Genomic DNA, 25,220 nt, shown 5'->3' with positions numbered 1-25,220 from the left:
TCACCTGCTCAGAAACACTCACACACAGATCCATCAACTCCTCAGAAACATTCACACACAGATCCATCACCTCCTCAGGAACACACACAGATCCATCACCTGCTCATAAGCACTCACACACAGATCCATCACCTCCTCAGAAACACTCACACACAGATCCATCACCTCCTCAGAAACACTCACACACAGATCCATCAACCCCTCAGAAACCCGCATAGATCCATCATCTCCTCAGAAGCACTCACACACAGATCCATCACCTCCTCAGAAACACACACACACAGATGCATAACCTCCTCCGAAACACTGACACACAGATCCGTCACCACCTCAGAAACACTCACACACAGTTCCGTCACCTCCTCAGAAACACTCACACACGGATCCATCACCTCCTCAGAAACACTCACAAACAGATCCATCACCTCCTCAGAAACACTCACACACAGATCCATCACCTCCTCAGAAACACTCACAGAGAGATCCCTCACCTCCTCAGAAACACTCACACACACATACATCACCTCCTCAGAAACACACACAGATCCATCACCTGCTCGTAAACACTCACACAGAGATCCATCACCTCCTCAGAAACACACACAGATCCATCACCTGCTCAGAAACATTCACACACAGATCCATCACCTCCTCAGAAACACACACCGATCCATCACCTGCTCATAAACACTCATACACAGATCCATCACCTCCTCAGAAACACTCACACACAGATCCATCACCTCCTCAGAAACACTCACACACAGATCCATCACCTCCTCAGAAACACTCACACTCAGATCCATCACCTCCTCAGAAACACTCACACACAGATCCATCACCTCCTCAGAAATACTCACACTCCGATCCCTCACCTCCTCAGAAACACTCACACGCAGATCCCTCACCTCCTCAGAAACACACACACACAGATCCATCACCTCCTCAGAAACACTCACACACAGATCCATCACCTCCTCAGAAACACTCACACACAGATCCATCACCTCCTCAGAAACACTCACACACAGATCCATCACCTCCTCAGAAACACTCACAGACAGATCCCTCACCTCCTCAGAAACACTCACACACACATACATCACCTCCTCAGAAACACACACAGATCCATCACCTGCTCGTAAACACTCACACAGAGATCCATCACCTCCTCAGAAACACTCACACACCGATCCATCACCTGCTCATAAACACTCATACACATATCCATCACCTCCTCAGAAACACTCACACACCGATCCATCACCTCCTCAGAAACACTCACACGCAGATCCCTCACCTCCTCAGAAACACACACACACAGATCCATCACCTCCTCAGAAACACTCACACAGAGATCCATCACCTGCTCTGAAAGACACACACACAGATCCATCACCTCCTCAGAAACAAAGACACACAGATCCATCACCTCCTCAGAAACACTCACAAACAGATCCATCACCTCCTCAGAAACACTCACACACAGATCCATCACCTCCTCAGAAAAACTCACAGACAGATCCCTCACCTCCTCAGAAACACTCACACACAGATCCATCACCTGCTCATAAACACTCACACACAGATCCATCACCTCGTCAGAAACACCCACACACAGATCCGTCACCTCTTCAGATACACTCACACACAGATCCATCATCTCCTCAGAAACACTCACACACAGATCCATCACCTCCTCAGAAGCACTCACACACAGATCCATCACCTCCTCAGAAACACACACAGATCCATCACCTGCTCAGAAACACACACAGATCCATCACCTGCTCAGAAACACTCACACACAGATCCATCACCTCCTCAGAAACACTCACACACAGATGCATAACCTCCTCCGAAACACTGACACACAGATCCGTCACCACCTCAGAAACACTCACACACAGTTCCGTCACCTCCTCAGAAACACTCACACACGGATCCATCACCTCCTCGGAAACACTCACAAACAGATCCATCACCTCCTCAGAAACACTCACACACAGATCCATCACCTCCTCAGAAACACTCACAGACAGATCCCTCACCTCCTCAGAAACACTCACACACACATACATCACCTCCTCAGAAACACACACAGATCCATCACCTGCTCGTAAACACTCACACAGAGATCCATCACCTCCTCAGAAACACACACAGATCCATCACCTCCTCAGAAACACACACCGATCCATCACCTGCTCAGAAACATTCACACACAGATCCATCACCTCCTCAGAAACACACACCGATCCATCACCTGCTCATAAACACTCATACACATATCCATCACCTCCTCAGAAACACTCACACACAGATCCATCACCTCCTCAGAAACACTCACACACAGATCCATCACCTCCTCAGAAACACTCACACTCCGATCCCTCACCTCCTCAGAAAACCTCACACGCAGATCCCTCACCTCCTCAGAAACACACACACACAGATCCATCACCTCCTCAGAAACACTCACACAGAGATCCATCACCTCCTCTGAAAGACACACACACAGATCCATCACCTCCTCAGAAACAAAGACACACAGATCCATCACCTCCTCAGAAACACTCACACATCGATCCCTCACCTCCTCAGAAACACTCACACACAGATCCGTCACCTCCTCAGAAACACTCACACACAGATCCATCACCACCTCAGAAACACTCACACACAGATCCATCACCTCCTCAGAAGCACTCACACACAGATCCATCACCTCCTCAGAAACACACACAGATCCATCACCTGCTCAGAAACACTCACACAGAGATCCAACACCTCCTCAGAAACACTCACACACAGATCCATCACCTCCTCAGAAACACACACAGATCCATCACCTGCTCAGAAACATTCACACACAGATCCATCACCTCCTCAGAAACACACACCGATCCATCACCTGCTCATAAACACTCATACACAGATCCATCACCTCCTCAGAAACACTCACACACAGATCCATCACCTCCTCAGAAACACTCACACACAGATCCATCACCTCCTCAGAAACACTCACACTCAGATCCATCACCTCCTCAGAAACACTCACACACAGATCCATCACCTCCTCAGAAATACTCACACTCCGATCCCTCACCTCCTCAGAAACACTCACACGCAGATCCCTCACCTCCTCAGAAACACACACACACAGATCCATCACCTCCTCAGAAACACTCACACACAGATCCATCACCTCCTCAGAAACACTCACACACAGATCCATCACCTCCTCAGAAACACTCACACACAGATCCATCACCTCCTCAAAAACACTCACACACAGATCCATCACCTGCTCATAAACACTCACACACAGATCCATCACCTCGTCAGAAACACCCACACACAGATACGTCACCTCCTCAGATACACTCACACACAGATCCATCACCTCCTCAGAAATACTCACACACAGATCCATCACCTCCTCAGAAGCACTCACACACAGATCCATCACCTCCTCAGAAACACACACAGATCCATCACCTGCTCAGAAACACACACAGATCCATCACCTGCTCAGAAACACTCACACACAGATCCATCACCTCCTCAGAAACACTCACACACAGATGCATAACCTCCTCCGAAAAACTGACACACAGATCCGTCACCACCTCAGAAACACTCACACACAGTTCCGTCACCTCCTCAGAAACACTCACACACGGATCCATCACCTCCTCAGAAACACTCACACACAGATCCATCACCTCCTCAGAAACACTCACAGACAGATCCCTCACCTCCTCAGAAACACTCACACACACATACATCACCTCCTCAGAAACACACACAGATCCATCACCTGCTCGTAAACACTCACACACAGATCCATCACCTCCTCAGAAACACACACAGATCCATCACCTGCTCAGAAACATTCACACACAGATCCATCACCTGCTCAGAAACACACACCGATCCATCACCTGCTCAGAAACATTCACACACAGATCCATCACCTCTTCAGAAACACACACCGATCCATCACCTGCTCATAAACACTCATACACATATCCATCACCTCCTCAGAAACACTCACACACAGATCCATCACCTCCTCAGAAACACTCACACACAGATCCATCACCTCCTCAGAAACACTCACACTCCGATCCCTCACCTCCTCAGAAAACCTCACACGCAGATCCCTCACCTCCTCAGAAACACACACACACAGATCCATCACCTCCTCAGAAACACTCACACAGAGATCCATCACCTCCTCTGAAAGACACACACACAGATCCATCACCTCCTCAGAAACAAAGACACACAGATCCATCACCTCCTCAGAAACACTCACACACAGATCCATCACCTCCTCAGAAGCACTCACACACAGATCCATCACCTCCTCAGAAACACACACAGATCCATCACCTGCTCAGAAACACTCACAGATCCATCAACTGCTCAGAAACACTCACAGATCCATCACCTGCTCAGAAACACTCACACACAGATCCATCACCTACACAGAAACACTCACACACAGATCCATCACCTCCTCAGAAACACACACAGATCCATCACCTGCTCAGAAACACTCACACACAGATCCATCAACTCCTCAGAAACATTCACACACAGATCCATCACCTCCTCAGGAACACACACAGATCCATCACCTGCTCATAAGCACTCACACACAGATCCATCACCTCCTCAGAAACACTCACACACAGATCCATCACCTCCTCAGAAACACTCACACACAGATCCATCAACCCCTCAGAAACCCGCATAGATCCATCATCTCCTCAGAAGCACTCACACACAGATCCATCACCTCCTCAGAAACACACACACACAGATGCATAACCTCCTCCGAAACACTGACACACAGATCCGTCACCACCTCAGAAACACTCACACACAGTTCCGTCACCTCCTCAGAAACACTCACACACGGATCCATCACCTCCTCAGAAACACTCACAAACAGATCCATCACCTCCTCAGAAACACTCACACACAGATCCATCACCTCCTCAGAAACACTCACAGAGAGATCCCTCACCTCCTCAGAAACACTCACACACACATACATCACCTCCTCAGAAACACACACAGATCCATCACCTGCTCGTAAACACTCACACAGAGATCCATCACCTCCTCAGAAACACACACAGATCCATCACCTGCTCAGAAACATTCACACACAGATCCATCACCTCCTCAGAAACACACACCGATCCATCACCTGCTCATAAACACTCATACACAGATCCATCACCTCCTCAGAAACACTCACACACAGATCCATCACCTCCTCAGAAACACTCACACACAGATCCATCACCTCCTCAGAAACACTCACACTCAGATCCATCACCTCCTCAGAAACACTCACACACAGATCCATCACCTCCTCAGAAATACTCACACTCCGATCCCTCACCTCCTCAGAAACACTCACACGCAGATCCCTCACCTCCTCAGAAACACACACACACAGATCCATCACCTCCTCAGAAACACTCACACACAGATCCATCACCTCCTCAGAAACACTCACACACAGATCCATCACCTCCTCAGAAACACTCACACACAGATCCATCACCTCCTCAGAAACACTCACAGACAGATCCCTCACCTCCTCAGAAACACTCACACACACATACATCACCTCCTCAGAAACACACACAGATCCATCACCTGCTCGTAAACACTCACACAGAGATCCATCACCTCCTCAGAAACACTCACACACCGATCCATCACCTGCTCATAAACACTCATACACATATCCATCACCTCCTCAGAAACACTCACACACCGATCCATCACCTCCTCAGAAACACTCACACGCAGATCCCTCACCTCCTCAGAAACACACACACACAGATCCATCACCTCCTCAGAAACACTCACACAGAGATCCATCACCTGCTCTGAAAGACACACACACAGATCCATCACCTCCTCAGAAACAAAGACACACAGATCCATCACCTCCTCAGAAACACTCACACATCGATCCCTCACCTCCTCAGAAACACTCACACACAGATCCATCACCTCCTCAGAAACACACAAAGATCCATCACCTGCTCAGAAACATTCACACACAGATCCATCACCTCCTCAGAAACACTCACACACCGATCCATCACCTCCTCAGAAACACACACCGATCCATCACCTGCTCATAAAAACTCATACACAGATTCATCACCTCCTCAGAAATACTCACACACAGATCCATCACCTCCTCAGAAACACACACCGATCCATCACCTGCTCATAAACACTCATACACATATCCATCACCTCCTCAGAAACACTCACACACAGATCCATCACCTCCTCAGAAACACTCACACACAGATCCATCACCTCCTCAGAAACACTCACACTCCGATCCCTCACCTCCTCAGAAAACCTCACACGCAGATCCCTCACCTCCTCAGAAACACACACACACAGATCCATCACCTCCTCAGAAACACTCACACAGAGATCCATCACCTCCTCTGAAAGACACACACACAGATCCATCACCTCCTCAGAAACAAAGACACACAGATCCATCACCTCCTCAGAAACACTCACACACAGATCCATCACCTCCTCAGAAGCACTCACACACAGATCCATCACCTCCTCAGAAACACACACAGATCCATCACCTGCTCAGAAACACTCACAGATCCATCAACTGCTCAGAAACACTCACAGATCCATCACCTGCTCAGAAACACTCACACACAGATCCATCACCTACACAGAAACACTCACACACAGATCCATCACCTCCTCAGAAACACACACAGATCCATCACCTGCTCAGATACACTCACACACAGATCCATCAACTCCTCAGAAACATTCACACACAGATCCATCACCTCCTCAGGAACACACACAGATCCATCACCTGCTCATAAGCACTCACACACAGATCCATCACCTCCTCAGAAACACTCACACACAGATCCATCACCTCCTCAGAAACACTCACACACAGATCCATCAACCCCTCAGAAACCCGCATAGATCCATCATCTCCTCAGAAGCACTCACACACAGATCCATCACCTCCTCAGAAACACACACACACAGATGCATAACCTCCTCCGAAACACTGACACACAGATCCGTCACCACCTCAGAAACACTCACACACAGTTCCGTCACCTCCTCAGAAACACTCACACACGGATCCATCACCTCCTCAGAAACACTCACAAACAGATCCATCACCTCCTCAGAAACACTCACACACAGATCCATCACCTCCTCAGAAACACTCACAGACAGATCCCTCACCTCCTCAGAAACACTCACACACACATACATCACCTCCTCAGAAACACACACAGATCCATCACCTGCTCGTAAACACTCACACAGAGATCCATCACCTCCTCAGAAACACACACAGATCCATCACCTGCTCAGAAACATTCACACACAGATCCATCACCTCCTCAGAAACACACACCGATCCATCACCTGCTCATAAACACACATACACAGATCCATCACCTCCAAAGAAACACTCACACACAGATCCATCACCTCCTCAGAAACACTCACACACAGATCCATCACCTCCTCAGAAACACTCACACTCAGATCCATCACCTCCTCAGAAACACTCACACACAGATCCATCACCTCCTCAGAAATACTCACACTCCGATCCCTCACCTCCTCAGAAACACTCACACGCAGATCCCTCACCTCCTCAGAAACACACACACACAGATCCATCACCTCCTCAGAAACACTCACACACAGATCCATCACCTCCTCAGAAACACTCACACACAGATCCATCACCTCCTCAGAAACACTCACACACAGATCCATCACCTCCTCAGAAACACTCACAGACAGATCCCTCACCTCCTCAGAAACACTCACACACACATACATCACCTCCTCAGAAACACACACAGATCCATCACCTGCTCGTAAACACTCACACAGAGATCCATCACCTCCTCAGAAACACTCACACGCAGATCCCTCACCTCCTCAGAAACACACACACACAGATCCATCACCTCCTCAGAAACACTCACACACAGATCCATCACCTCCTCAGAAACACTCACACACAGATCCATCACCTCCTCAGAAACACTCACACACAGATCCATCACCTCCTCAGAAACACTCACAGACAGATCCCTCACCTCCTCAGAAACACTCACACACACATACATCACCTCCTCAGAAACACACACAGATCCATCACCTGCTCGTAAACACTCACACACAGATCCATCACCTTCTCAGAAACACACACAGATCCATCACCTGCTCAGATACACTCACACACAGATCCATCAACTCCTCAGAAACATTCACACACAGATCCATCACCTCCTCAGGAACACACACAGATCCATCACCTGCTCATAAGCACTCACACACAGATCCATCACCTCCTCAGAAACACTCACACACAGATCCATCACCTCCTCAGAAACACTCACACACAGATCCATCAACCCCTCAGAAACCCGCATAGATCCATCATCTCCTCAGAAGCACTCACACACAGATCCATCACCTCCTCAGAAACACACACACACAGATGCATAACCTCCTCCGAAACACTGACACACAGATCCGTCACCACCTCAGAAACACTCACACACAGTTCCGTCACCTCCTCAGAAACACTCACACACGGATCCATCACCTCCTCAGAAACACTCACAAACAGATCCATCACCTCCTCAGAAACACTCACACACAGATCCATCACCTCCTCAGAAACACTCACAGACAGATCCCTCACCTCCTCAGAAACACTCACACACACATACATCACCTCCTCAGAAACACACACAGATCCATCACCTGCTCGTAAACACTCACACAGAGATCCATCACCTCCTCAGAAACACACACAGATCCATCACCTGCTCAGAAACATTCACACACAGATCCATCACCTCCTCAGAAACACACACCGATCCATCACCTGCTCATAAACACACATACACAGATCCATCACCTCCTCAGAAACACTCACACACAGATCCATCACCTCCTCAGAAACACTCACACACAGATCCATCACCTCCTCAGAAACACTCACACTCAGATCCATCACCTCCTCAGAAACACTCACACACAGATCCATCACCTCCTCAGAAATACTCACACTCCGATCCCTCACCTCCTCAGAAACACTCACACGCAGATCCCTCACCTCCTCAGAAACACACACACACAGATCCATCACCTCCTCAGAAACACTCACACACAGATCCATCACCTCCTCAGAAACACTCACACACAGATCCATCACCTCCTCAGAAACACTCACACACAGATCCATCACCTCCTCAGAAACACTCACAGACAGATCCCTCACCTCCTCAGAAACACTCACACACACATACATCACCTCCTCAGAAACACACACAGATCCATCACCTGCTCGTAAACACTCACACAGAGATCCATCACCTCCTCAGAAACACTCACACACCGATCCATCACCTGCTCATAAACACTCATACACATATCCATCACCTCCTCAGAAACACTCACACACAGATCCATCACCTCCTCAGAAACACTCACACGCAGATCCCTCACCTCCTCAGAAACACACACACACAGATCCATCACCTCCTCAGAAACACTCACACAGAGATCCATCACCTCCTCAGAAACACTCACACACAGATCCATCACCTCCTCAGAAACACTCACACGCAGATCCCTCACCTCCTCAGAAACACACACACACAGATCCATCACCTCCTCAGAAACACTCACACAGAGATCCATCACCTGCTCTGAAAGACACACACACAGATCCATCACCTCCTCAGAAACAAAGACACACAGATCCATCACCTCCTCAGAAACACTCACACATCGATCCCTCACCTCTTCAGAAACACTCACACACAGATCCATCACCTCCTCAGAAACACACAAAGATCCATCACCTGCTCAGAAACATTCACACACAGATCCATCACCTCCTCAGAAACACTCACACACCGATCCATCACCTCCTCAGAAACACACACCGATCCATCACCTGCTCATAAAAACTCATACACAGATTCATCACCTCCTCAGAAACACTCACACACAGATCCATCACCTCCTCAGAAACACACACCGATCCATCACCTGCTCATAAACACTCATACACATATCCATCACCTCCTCAGAAACACTCACACACAGATCCATCACCTCCTCAGAAACACTCACACACAGATCCATCACCTCCTCAGAAACACTCACACTCCGATCCCTCACCTCCTCAGAAAACCTCACACGCAGATCCCTCACCTCCTCAGAAACACACACACACAGATCCATCACCTCCTCAGAAACACTCACACAGAGATCCATCACCTCCTCTGAAAGACACACACACAGATCCATCACCTCCTCAGAAACACTCACACACAGATCCATCACCTCCTCAGAAGCACTCACACACAGATCCATCACCTCCTCAGAAACACACACAGATCCATCACCTGCTCAGAAACACTCACAGATCCATCAACTGCTCAGAAACACTCACAGATCCATCACCTGCTCAGAAACACTCACACACAGATCCATCACCTACACAGAAACACTCACACACAGATCCATCACCTCCTCAGAAACACACACAGATCCATCACCTGCTCAGAAACACTCACACACAGATCCATCAACTCCTCAGAAACATTCACACACAGATCCATCACCTCCTCAGGAACACACACAGATCCATCACCTGCTCATAAGCACTCACACACAGATCCATCACCTCCTCAGAAACACTCACACACAGATCCATCACCTCCTCAGAAACACTCACACACAGATCCATCAACCCCTCAGAAACCCGCATAGATCCATCACCTCCTCAGAAACACACACAGATCCATCACCTCCTCCGAAACACTGACACACAGATCCGTCACCACCTCAGAAACACTCACACACAGTTCCGTCACCTCCTCAGAAACACTCACACACGGATCCATCACCTCCTCAGAAACACTCACAAACAGATCCATCACCTCCTCAGAAACACTCACACACAGATCCATCACCTCCTCAGAAACACTCACAGACAGATCCCTCACCTCCTCAGAAACACTCACACACACATACATCACCTCCTCAGAAACACACACAGATCCATCACCTGCTCGTAAACACTCACACAGAGATCCATCACCTCCTCAGAAACACACACAGATCCATCACCTGCTCAGAAACATTCACACACAGATCCATCACCTCCTCAGAAACACACACCGATCCATCACCTGCTCATAAACACTCATACACAGATACATCACCTCCTCAGAAACACTCACACACAGATCCATCACCTCCTCAGAAACACTCACACACAGATCCATCACCTCCTCAGAAACACTCACACTCAGATCCATCACCTCCTCAGAAACACTCACACACAGATCCATCACCTCCTCAGAAATACTCACACTCCGATCCCTCACCTCCTCAGAAACACTCACACGCAGATCCCTCACCTCCTCAGAAACACACACACACAGATCCATCACCTCCTCAGAAACACTCACACACAGATCCATCACCTCCTCAGAAACACTCACACACAGATCCATCAACTCCTCAGAAACACTCACACACAGATCCATCACCTCCTCAGAAACACTCACAGACAGATCCCTCACCTCCTCAGAAACACTCACACACACATACATCACCTCCTCAGAAACACTCACACAGAGATCCATCACCTCCTCAGAAACAATCACACACAGATCCATCACCTCCTCAGAAACACTCACACACACATCCATCACCTGCTCGTAAACACTCACACAGAGATCCATCACCTCCTCAGAAACACTCACACACCGATCCATCACCTGCTCATAAACACTCATACACATATCCATCACCTCCTCAGAAACACTCACACATCGATCCCTCACCTCCTCAGAAACACTCACACACAGATCCATCACCTCCTCAGAAACAAAGACACACAGATCCATCACCTCCTCAGAAACACTCACACATCGATCCCTCACCTCCTCAGAAACACTCTCACACAGATCCATCACCTCCTCAGAAACACACAAAGATCCATCACCTGCTCAGAAACATTCACACACAGATCCATCACCTCCTCAGAAACACTCACACACCGATCCATCACCTCCTCAGAAACACACACCGATCCATCACCTGCTCATAAAAACTCATACACAGATTCATCACCTCCTCAGAAACACTCACACACAGATCCATCACCTCCTCAGAAACACACACCGATCCATCACCTGCTCATAAACACTCATACACATATCCATCACCTCCTCAGAAACACTCACACACAGATCCATCACCTCCTCAGAAACACTCACACACAGATCCATCACCTCCTCAGAAACACTCACACTCCGATCCCTCACCTCCTCAGAAAACCTCACACGCAGATCCCTCACCTCCTCAGAAACACACACACACAGATCCATCACCTCCTCAGAAACACTCACACAGAGATCCATCACCTCCTCTGAAAGACACACACACAGATCCATCACCTCCTCAGAAACAAAGACACACAGATCCATCACCTCCTCAGAAACACTCACACACAGATCCCTCACCTCCTCAGAAACACACACACACAGATCCATCACCTCCTCAGAAACACTCACACAGAGATCCATCACCTGCTCTGAAAGACACACACACAGATCCATCACCTCCTCAGAAACAAAGACACACAGATCCATCACCTCCTCAGAAACACTCACACATCGATCCCTCACCTCCTCAGAAACACTCACACACAGATCCATCACCTCCTCAGAAACACACAAAGATCCATCACCTGCTCAGAAACATTCACACACAGATCCATCACCTCCTCAGAAACACTCACACACCGATCCATCACCTCCTCAGAAACACACACCGATCCATCACCTGCTCATAAAAACTCATACACAGATTCATCACCTCCTCAGAAACACTCACACACAGATCCATCACCTCCTCAGAAACACACACCGATCCATCACCTGCTCATAAACACTCATACACATATCCATCACCTCCTCAGAAACACTCACACACAGATCCATCACCTCCTCAGAAACACTCACACACAGATCCATCACCTCCTCAGAAACACTCACACTCCAATCCCTCACCTCCTCAGAAACACTCACACGCAGATCCCTCACCTCCTCAGAAACACACACACACAGATCCATCACCTCCTCTGAAAGACACACACACAGATCCATCACCTCCTCAGAAACAAAGACACACAGATCCATCGCCCCCTCAGAAACACTCACACATCGATCCCTCACCTCCTCAGAAACACTCACACACAGATCCATCACCTCCTCAGAAACACACACAGATCCATCACCTGCTCAGAAACATTCACACACAGATCCATCACCTACTCAGAAACACTCACACACATATCCATCACCTCCTCAGAAACACTCACACACAGATCCATCACCTCCTCAGAAACACTCACACACAGATCCCTGACCTCCTCAGAAACACTCACACTCCGATCCCTCACCTCCTCAGAAACACTCACACGCAGATCCCTCACCTCCTCAGAAACACACACACACAGATCCATCACCTCCTCAGAAACACTCACACAGAGATCCATCACCTCCTCTGAAAGGCACACACACAGATCCATCACCTCCTCAGGAACACACACAGATCCATCACCTGCTCATAAGCACTCACACACAGATCCATCACCTCCTCAGAAACACTCACACACAGATCCATCACCTCCTCAGAAACACTCACACACAGATCCATCAACCCCTCAGAAACCCGCATAGATCCATCACCTCCTCAGAAACACACACAGATCCATCACCTCCTCCGAAACACTGACACACAGATCCGTCACCACCTCAGAAACACTCACACACAGATCCGTCACCTCCTCAGAAACACTCACACACGGATCCATCACCTCCTCAGAAACACTCACAAACAGATCCATCACCTCCTCAGAAACACTCACACACAGATCCATCACCTCCTCAGAAACACTCACAGACAGATCCCTCACCTCCTCAGAAACACTCACACACACATACATCACCTCCTCAGAAACACACACAGATCCATCACCTGCTCGTAAACACTCACACAGAGATCCATCACCTCCTCAGAAACACACACAGATCCATCACCTGCTCAGAAACATTCACACACAGATCCATCACCTCCTCAGAAACACACACCGATCCATCACCTGCTCATAAACACTCATACACAGATACATCACCTCCTCAGAAACACTCACACACAGATCCATCACCTCCTCAGAAACACTCACACACAGATCCATCACCTCCTCAGAAACACTCACACTCAGATCCATCACCTCCTCAGAAACACTCACACACAGATCCATCACCTCCTCAGAAATACTCACACTCCGATCCCTCACCTCCTCAGAAACACTCACACGCAGATCCCTCACCTCCTCAGAAACACACACACACAGATCCATCACCTCCTCAGAAACACTCACACACAGATCCATCACCTCCTCAGAAACACTCACACACAGATCCATCAACTCCTCAGAAACACTCACACACAGATCCATCACCTCCTCAGAAACACTCACAGACAGATCCCTCACCTCCTCAGAAACACTCACACACACATACATCACCTCCTCAGAAACACTCACACAGAGATCCATCACCTCCTCAGAAACAATCACACACAGATCCATCACCTCCTCAGAAACACTCACACACACATCCATCACCTGCTCGTAAACACTCACACAGAGATCCATCACCTCCTCAGAAACACTCACACACCGATCCATCACCTGCTCATAAACACTCATACACATATCCATCACCTCCTCAGAAACACTCACACATCGATCCCTCACCTCCTCAGAAACACTCACACACAGATCCATCACCTCCTCAGAAACAAAGACACACAGATCCATCACCTCCTCAGAAACACTCACACATCGATCCCTCACCTCCTCAGAAACACTCTCACACAGATCCATCACCTCCTCAGAAACACACAAAGATCCATCACCTGCTCAGAAACATTCACACACAGATCCATCACCTCCTCAGAAACACTCACACACCGATCCATCACCTCCTCAGAAACACACACCGATCCATCACCTGCTCATAAAAACTCATACACAGATTCATCACCTCCTCAGAAACACTCACACACAGATCCATCACCTCCTCAGAAACACACACCGATCCATCACCTGCTCATAAACACTCATACACATATCCATCACCTCCTCAGAAACACTCACACACAGATCCATCACCTCCTCAGAAACACTCACACACAGATCCATCACCTCCTCAGAAACACTCACACTCCGATCCCTCACCTCCTCAGAAAACCTCACACGCAGATCCCTCACCTCCTCAGAAACACACACACACAGATCCATCACCTCCTCAGAAACACTCACACAGAGATCCATCACCTCCTCTGAAAGACACACACACAGATCCATCACCTCCTCAGAAACAAAGACACACAGATCCATCACCTCCTCAGAAACACTCACACACAGATCCCTCACCTCCTCAGAAACACACACACACAGATCCATCACCTCCTCAGAAACACTCACACAGAGATCCATCACCTGCTCTGAAAGACACACACACAGATCCATCACCTCCTCAGAAACAAAGACACACAGATCCATCACCTCCTCAGAAACACTCACACATCGATCCCTCACCTCCTCAGAAACACTCACACACAGATCCATCACCTCCTCAGAAACACACAAAGATCCATCACCTGCTCAGAAACATTCACACACAGATCCATCACCTCCTCAGAAACACTCACACACCGATCCATCACCTCCTCAGAAACACACACCGATCCATCACCTGCTCATAAAAACTCATACACAGATTCATCACCTCCTCAGAAACACTCACACACAGATCCATCACCTCCTCAGAAACACACACCGATCCATCACCTGCTCATAAACACTCATACACATATCCATCACCTCCTCAGAAACACTCACACACAGATCCATCACCTCCTCAGAAACACTCACACACAGATCCATCACCTCCTCAGAAACACTCACACTCCAATCCCTCACCTCCTCAGAAACACTCACACGCAGATCCCTCACCTCCTCAGAAACACACACACACAGATCCATCACCTCCTCTGAAAGACACACACACAGATCCATCACCTCCTCAGAAACAAAGACACACAGATCCATCGCCCCCTCAGAAACACTCACACATCGATCCCTCACCTCCTCAGAAACACTCACACACAGATCCATCACCTCCTCAGAAACACACACAGATCCATCACCTGCTCAGAAACATTCACACACAGATCCATCACCTGCTCAGAAACACTCACACACATATCCATCACCTCCTCAGAAACACTCACACACAGATCCATCACCTCCTCAGAAACACTCACACACAGATCCCTGACCTCCTCAGAAACACTCACACTCCGATCCCTCACCTCCTCAGAAACACTCACACGCAGATCCCTCACCTCCTCAGAAACACACACACACAGATCCATCACCTCCTCAGAAACACTCACACAGAGATCCATCACCTCCTCTGAAAGGCACACACACAGATCCATCACCTCCTCAGAAACAAAGACACACAGATCCATCACCCCCTCAGAAACACTCACACACAGATCCATCACCTCCTCAGAAACACACACAGATCCATCACCTGCTCAGAAACATTCACACACAGATCCATCACCTCCTCAGAAACACTCACACACAGATCCATCACCTCCTCAGAAACACTCACACATCGATCCCTCACCTCCTCAGAAACACACACAGATCCATCACCTCCTCAGAAACACACACAGATCCATCACCTGCTCAGAAACACACACAGATCCATCACATCCTCAGAAACACTCACACACAGATCCATCACCTCCTCAGAAACACTCACACACAGATCCATCACCTCCTCAGAAACACACACAGATCCATCACCTGCTCAGAAACATTCACACACAGATCCATCACCTCCTCAGAAACACTCACACACAGATCCATCACCTCCTCAGAAACACTCACACATCGATCCCTCACCTCCTCAGAAACACTCACACACAGATCCATCACCTCCTCAGAAACACACACAGATCCATCACCTGCTCAGAAACACTCACACACAGATCCATCAACTCCTCAGAAACACTCACACACAGATCCATCACCTCCTCAGAAACACTCACACATCGATCCCTCACCTCCTCAGAAACACTCACACACAGATCCATCACCTCCTCAGAAACACACACAGATCCATCACCTGCTCAGAAACATTCACACACAGATCCATCACCTCCTCAGAAACACTCTCACACAGATCCATCACCTCCTCAGAAACACTCACACATCGATCCCTCACCTCCTCAGAAACACTCACACACAGATCCATCACCTCCTCAGAAACACACACAGATCCATCACCTGCTCAGAAACATTCACACACAGATCCATCACCTGCTCAGAAACACTCACACACATATCCATCACCTCCTCAGAAACACTCACACACAGATCCATCACCTCCTCAGAAACACTCACACACAGATCCATGACCTCCTCAGAAACACTCACACTCCGATCCCTCACCTCCTCAGAAACACTCACACGCAGATCCCTCACCTCCTCAGAAACACACACACACAGATCCATCACCTCCTCAGAAACACTCACACAGAGATCCATCACCTCCTCTGAAAGACACACACACAGATCCATCACCTCCTCAGAAACAAAGACACACAGATCCATCACCCCCTCAGAAACACTCACACATCAATCCCTCACCTCCTCAGAAACACTCACACACAGATCCATCACCTCCTCAGAAACACACACAGATCCATCACCTGCTCAGAAACATTCACACACAGATCCATCACCTCCTCAGAAACACTCACACACAGATCCATCACCTCCTCAGAAACACACACCGATCCATCACCTGCTCATAAACACTCATACACAGATCCATCACCTCCTCAGAAACACTCACACACAGATCCATCAACTCCTCAGAAACCCGCATAGATCCATCATCTCCTCAGAAGCACTCACACACAGATCCATCACCTCCTCAGAAACACACACACACAGATGCATAACCTTCTCCGAAACACTGACACACAGATCCGTCACCACCTCAGAAACACTCACACACAGTTCCGTCACCTCCTCAGAAACACTCACACACGGATCCATCACCTCCTCAGAAACACTGACAAACAGATCCATCACCTCCTCAGAAACACTCACAGACAGATCCCTCACCTCCTCAGAAACACTCACACACACATACATCACCTCCTCAGAAACACACACAGATCCATCACCTGCTCGTAAACACTCACACAGAGATCCATCACCTCCTCAGAAACACTCACACACAGATCCATCACCTGCTCAGAAACATTCACACACAGATCCATCACCTCCTCAGAAACACTCACACACCGATCCATCACCTCCTCAGAAACACACACCGATCCATCACCTGCTCATAAAAACTCATACACAGATTCATCACCTCCTCAGAAACACTCACACACAGATCCATCACCTCCTCAGAAACACACACCGATCCATCACCTGCTCATAAACACTCATACACATATCCATCACCTCCTCAGAAACACTCACACACAGATCCATCACCTCCTCAGAAACACTCACACACAGATCCATCACCTCCTCAGAAACACTCACACTCCGATCCCTCACCTCCTCAGAAAACCTCACACGCAGATCCCTCACCTCCTCAGAAACACACACACACAGATCCATCACCTCCTCAGAAACACTCACACAGAGATCCATCACCTCCTCTGAAAGACACACACACAGATCCATCACCTCCTCAGAAACAAAGACACACAGATCCATCACCTCCTCAGAAACACTCACACGCAGATCCCTCACCTCCTCAGAAACACACACACACAGATCCATCACCTCCTCAGAAACACTCACACAGAGATCCATCACCTGCTCTGAAAGACACACACACAGATCCATCACCTCCTCAGAAACAAAGACACACAGATCCATCACCTCCTCAGAAACACTCACACATCGATCCCTCACCTCCTCAGAAACACTCACACACAGATCCATCACCTCCTCAGAAACACACAAAGATCCATCACCTGCTCAGAAACATTCACACACAGATCCATCACCTCCTCAGAAACACTCACACACCGATCCATCACCTCCTCAGAAACACACACCGATCCATCACCTGCTCATAAAAACTCATACACAGATTCATCACCTCCTCAGAAACACTCACACACAGATCCATCACCTCCTCAGAAACACACACCGATCCATCACCTGCTCATAAACACTCATACACATATCCATCACCTCCTCAGAAACACTCACACACAGATCCATCACCTCCTCAGAAACACTCACACACAGATCCATCACCTCCTCAGAAACACTCACACTCCGATCCCTCACCTCCTCAGAAACACTCACACGCAGATCCCTCACCTCCTCAGAAACACACACACACAGATCCATCACCTCCTCTGAAAGACACACACACAGATCCATCACCTCCTCAGAAACAAAGACACACAGATCCATCGCCCCCTCAGAAACACTCACACATCGATCCCTCACCTCCTCAGAAACACTCACACACAGATCCATCACCTCCTCAGAAACACACACAGATCCATCACCTGCTCAGAAACATTCACACACAGATCCATCACCTCCTCAGAAACACTCACACACAGATCCATCACCTCCTCAGAAACACTCACACACAGATCCCTGACCTCCTCAGAAACACTCACACTCCGATCCCTCACCTCCTCAGAAACACTCACACGCAGATCCCTCACCTCCTCAGAAACACACACACACAGATCCATCACCTCCTCAGAAACACTCACACAGAGATCCATCACCTCCTCTGAAAGACACACACACAGATCCATCACCTCCTCAGAAACAAAGACACACAGATCCATCACCCCCTCAGAAACACTCACACATCGATCCCTCACCTCCTCAGAAACACTCACACACAGATCCATCACCTCCTCAGAAACACACACAGATCCATCACCTGCTCAGAAACATTCACACACAGATCCATCACCTCCTCAGAAACACTCACACACAGATCCATCACCTCCTCAGAAACACTCACACATCGATCCCTCACCTCCTCAGAAACACTCACACACAGATCCATCACCTCCTCAGAAACACACACAGATCCATCACCTGCTCAGAAACATTCACACACATATCCATCACCTCCTCAGAAACACTCACACACAGATCCATCACCTCCTCAGAAACACACACAGATCCATCACCTGCTCAGAAACACTCACACACATATCCATCACCTCCTCAGAAACACTCACACACAGATCCATCACCTCCTCAGAAACACTCACACACAGATCCATGACCTCCTCAGAAACACTCACACTCCGATCCCTCACCTCCTCAGAAACACTCACACGCAGATCCCTCACCTCCTCAGAAACACACACACACAGATCCATCACCTCCTCAGAAACACTCACACAGAGATACATCACCTCCTCTGAAAGACACACACACAGATCCATCACCTCCTCAGAAACAAAGACACACAGATCCATCACCCCCTCAGAAACACTCACACATCAATCCCTCATCTCCTCAGAAACACTCACACACAGATCCATCACCTCCTCAGAAACACACACAGATCCATCACCTGCTCAGAAACATTCACACACAGATCCATCACCTCCTCAGAAACACTCACACACAGATCCATCACCTCCTCAGAAACACACACCGATCCATCACCTGCTCATAAACACTCATACACAGATCCATCACCTCCTCAGAAACACTCACACACAGATCCATCAACTCCTCAGAAACCCGCATAGATCCATCATCTCCTCAGAAGCACTCACACACAGATCCATCACCTCCTCAGAAACACACACACACAGATGCATAACCTTCTCCGAAACACTGACACACAGATCCGTCACCACCTCAGAAACACTCACACACAGTTCCGTCACCTCCTCAGAAACACTCACACACGGATCCATCACCTCCTCAGAAACACTCACAAACAGATCCATCACCTCCTCAGAAACACTCACAGACAGATCCCTCACCTCCTCAGAAACACTCACACACACATACATCACCTCCTCAGAAACACACACAGATCCATCACCTGCTCGTAAACACTCACACAGAGATCCATCACCTCCTCAGAAACACTCACACACAGATCCATCAACTCCTCAGAAACACACACAGATCCATCACCTGCTCAGAAACATTCACACACAGATCCATCACCTCCTCAGAAACACACACCGATCCATCACCTGCTCATAAACACTCATACACAGATCCATCACCTCCTCAGAAATACTCACACACAGATCCATCACCTCCTCAGAAACACTCACACACAGATCCATCACCTCCTCAGAAACACTCACACTCAGATCCATCACCTCCTCAGAAACACTCACACACAGATCCATCACCTCCTCAGAAATACTCACACTCCGATCCCTCACCTCCTCAGAAACACTCACACGCAGATCCCTCACCTCCTCAGAAACACTCACACGCAGATCCCTCACCTCCTCAGAAACACTCACTCACAGATCCATCACCTCCTCAGAAACACTCACACACAGATCCATCACCTCCTCAGAAACACTCACACACAGATCCATCACCTCCTCAGAAACACTCACAGACAGATCCCTCACCTCCTCAGAAACACTCACACACACATACATCACCTCCTCAGAAACACACACAGATCCATCACCTGCTCGTAAACACTCACACAGAGATCCATCACCTCCTCAGAAACACTCACACAGAGATCCATCACCTCCTCAGAAACACACACACACAGATCCATCACCTGCTCAGTAACATTCACACACAGATCCATCACCTCCTCAGAAACACACACCGATCCATCACCTGCTCATAAACACTCATACACATATCCATCACCTCCTCAGAAACACTCACACACAGATCCATCACCTCCTCAGAAACACTCACACACAGATCCATCACCTGCTCAGAAACACTCACACACAGATCCATCACCTCCTCAGAAACACACACAGATCCATCACCTGCTCAGAAACTTTCACACACAGATCCATCACCTCCTCAGAAACACTCACACACAGCTCCATCACCTCCTCAGAAACACTCACACACAGATCCATCAACTCCTCAGAAACCCGCATAGATCCATCACCTCCTCAGAAACACTCACACGCAGATCCATCACCTCCTCAGAAACACACACAGATCCATCACCTCCTCAGAAACACACACACGCAGATCCATCAACTCCTCAGAAACACACACAGATCCATCACCTCCTCAGAAACACTCACACGCAGATCCATCACCTCCTCAGAAACACACACAGATCCATCACCTCCTCAGAAACACTCACACACAGATGCATAACCTTCTCCGAAACACTGACACACAGATCCGTCACCACCTCAGAGACACTCACACACAAATCCATTACCTCCTCAGAAACACACACACACAGATCCATCACCTCCTCTGAAACACTCACACACAGATCCATCACCTCCTCAGAAACACTCACACACAGATCCATCACCTCCTCAGAAGCACTCACACACAGATCCATCACCTCCTCAGAAACACTCACACACAAAACCATCACCTCCTCAGAAACACTCACACACAGATCCATCACCTTCTTAGAAACACCCACACACAGATACATCACCTCCTCAGAAACACTCACACACAGATCCGTCACCTCCTCAGAAACACTCACACACAGATCCATCACCTCCTCAGAAACACTCACACACAGATCCATCACCTCCTCAGAAACACTCACACACAGATCCATCACCTCCTCAGAAACACTCACACACAGATCCATCACCTGCTCAGAAACACTCACACACAGATCCATCACCTACTCAGAAGCACTCACACACAGATCCATCACCTCCTCAGAAACACTCACACACAGATCCATCACCTGCTCAGAAACACTCACACACAGATCCATCAACACCTCAGAAACACTCACACACAGGTCCATCACCTCCTCAGAAACAGTCACAGACAGATCCATCACCTCCTCAGAAACACTCACACACAGATCCATCACCTCCTCAGAAACACACACACACAGATCCATCACCTCCTCAGAAACACTCACACACAGATCCATCACCTCCTCAGAAACACTCACAGACAGATCCCTCACCTCCTCAGAAACACTCACACACACATACATCACCTCCTCAGAAACACACACAGATCCATCACCTGCTCGTAAACACTCACACACAGATCCATCACCTCCTCAGAAACATTCACACACAGATCCATCACCTGCTCAGAAACACACACCGATCCATCACCTGCTCAGAAACATTCACACACAGATCCATCACCTCCTCAGAAACACACACCGATCCATCACCTGCTCATAAACACTCATACACATATCCATCACCTCCTCAGAAACACTCACACACAGATCCATCACCTCCTCAGAAACACTCACACACAGATCCATCACCTCCTCAGAAACACTCACACTCCGATCCCTCACCTCCTCAGAAAACCTCACACGCAGATCCCTCACCTCCTCAGAAACACACACACACAGATCCATCACCTCCTCAGAAACACTCACACAGAGATCCATCACCTCCTCTGAAAGACACACACACAGATCCATCACCTCCTCAGAAACAAAGACACACAGATCCATCACCTCCTCAGAAACACTCACACACAGATCCATCACCTCCTCAGAAGCACTCACACACAGATCCATCACCTCCTCAGAAACACACACAGATCCATCACCTGCTCAGAAACATTCAGACACAGATCCATCACCTACACAGAAACACTCACACACAGATCCATCACCTCCTCAGAAACACACACAGATCCATCACCTGCTCAGAAACACTCACACACAGATCCATCAACTCCTCAGAAACATTCACACACAGATCCATCACCTCCTCAGGAACACACACAGATCCATCACCTGCTCATAAGCACTCAAACACAGATCCATCACCTCCTCAGAAACACTCACACACAGATCCATCACCTCCTCAGAAACACTCACACACAGATCCATCAACCCCTCAGAAACCCGCATAGATCCATCATCTCCTCAGAAGCACTCACACACAGATCCATCACCTCCTCAGAAACACACACAGATCCATCACCTCCTCAGAAACACACACACACAGATGCATAACCTCCTCCGAAACACTGACACACAGATCCGTCACCACCTCAGAAACACTCACACACAGTTCCGTCACCTCCTCAGAAACACTCACACACGGATCCATCACCTCCTCAGAAACACTCACACACAGATCCATCACCTCCTCAGAAACACACACCGATCCATCACCTGCTCATAAACACTCATACACATATCCATCACCTCCTCAGAAACACTCACACACAGATCCATCACCTCCTCAGAAACACTCACACACAGATCCATCACCTCCTCAGAAACACTCACACTCCGATCCCTCACCTCCTCAGAAACACTCACACGCAGATCCCTCACCTCCTCAGAAACACACACACACAGATCCATCACCTCCTCTGAAAGACACACACACAGATCCATCACCTCCTCAGAAACAAAGACACACAGATCCATCGCCCCCTCAGAAACACTCACACATCGATCCCTCACCTCCTCAGAAACACTCACACACAGATCCATCACCTCCTCAGAAACACACACAGATCCATCAGCTGCTCAGAAACATTCACACACAGATCCATCACCTCCTCAGAAACACTCACACACAGATCCATCACCTCCTCAGAAACACTCACACACAGATCCCTGACCTCCTCAGAAACACTCACACTCCGATCCCTCACCTCCTCAGAAACACTCACACGCAGATCCCTCACCTCCTCAGAAACACACACACACAGATCCATCACCTCCTCAGAAACACTCACACAGAGATCCATCACCTCCTCTGAAAGACACACACACAGA

Source organism: Hemitrygon akajei, chromosome 7 (assembly GCF_048418815.1).
Source record: "Hemitrygon akajei chromosome 7, sHemAka1.3, whole genome shotgun sequence".
NCBI classification, from domain to species: domain Eukaryota; kingdom Metazoa; phylum Chordata; class Chondrichthyes; order Myliobatiformes; family Dasyatidae; genus Hemitrygon; species Hemitrygon akajei.
The sequence above is the reverse complement of the archived record's forward strand: the minus strand, read 5'-3'. Positions refer to the sequence as shown.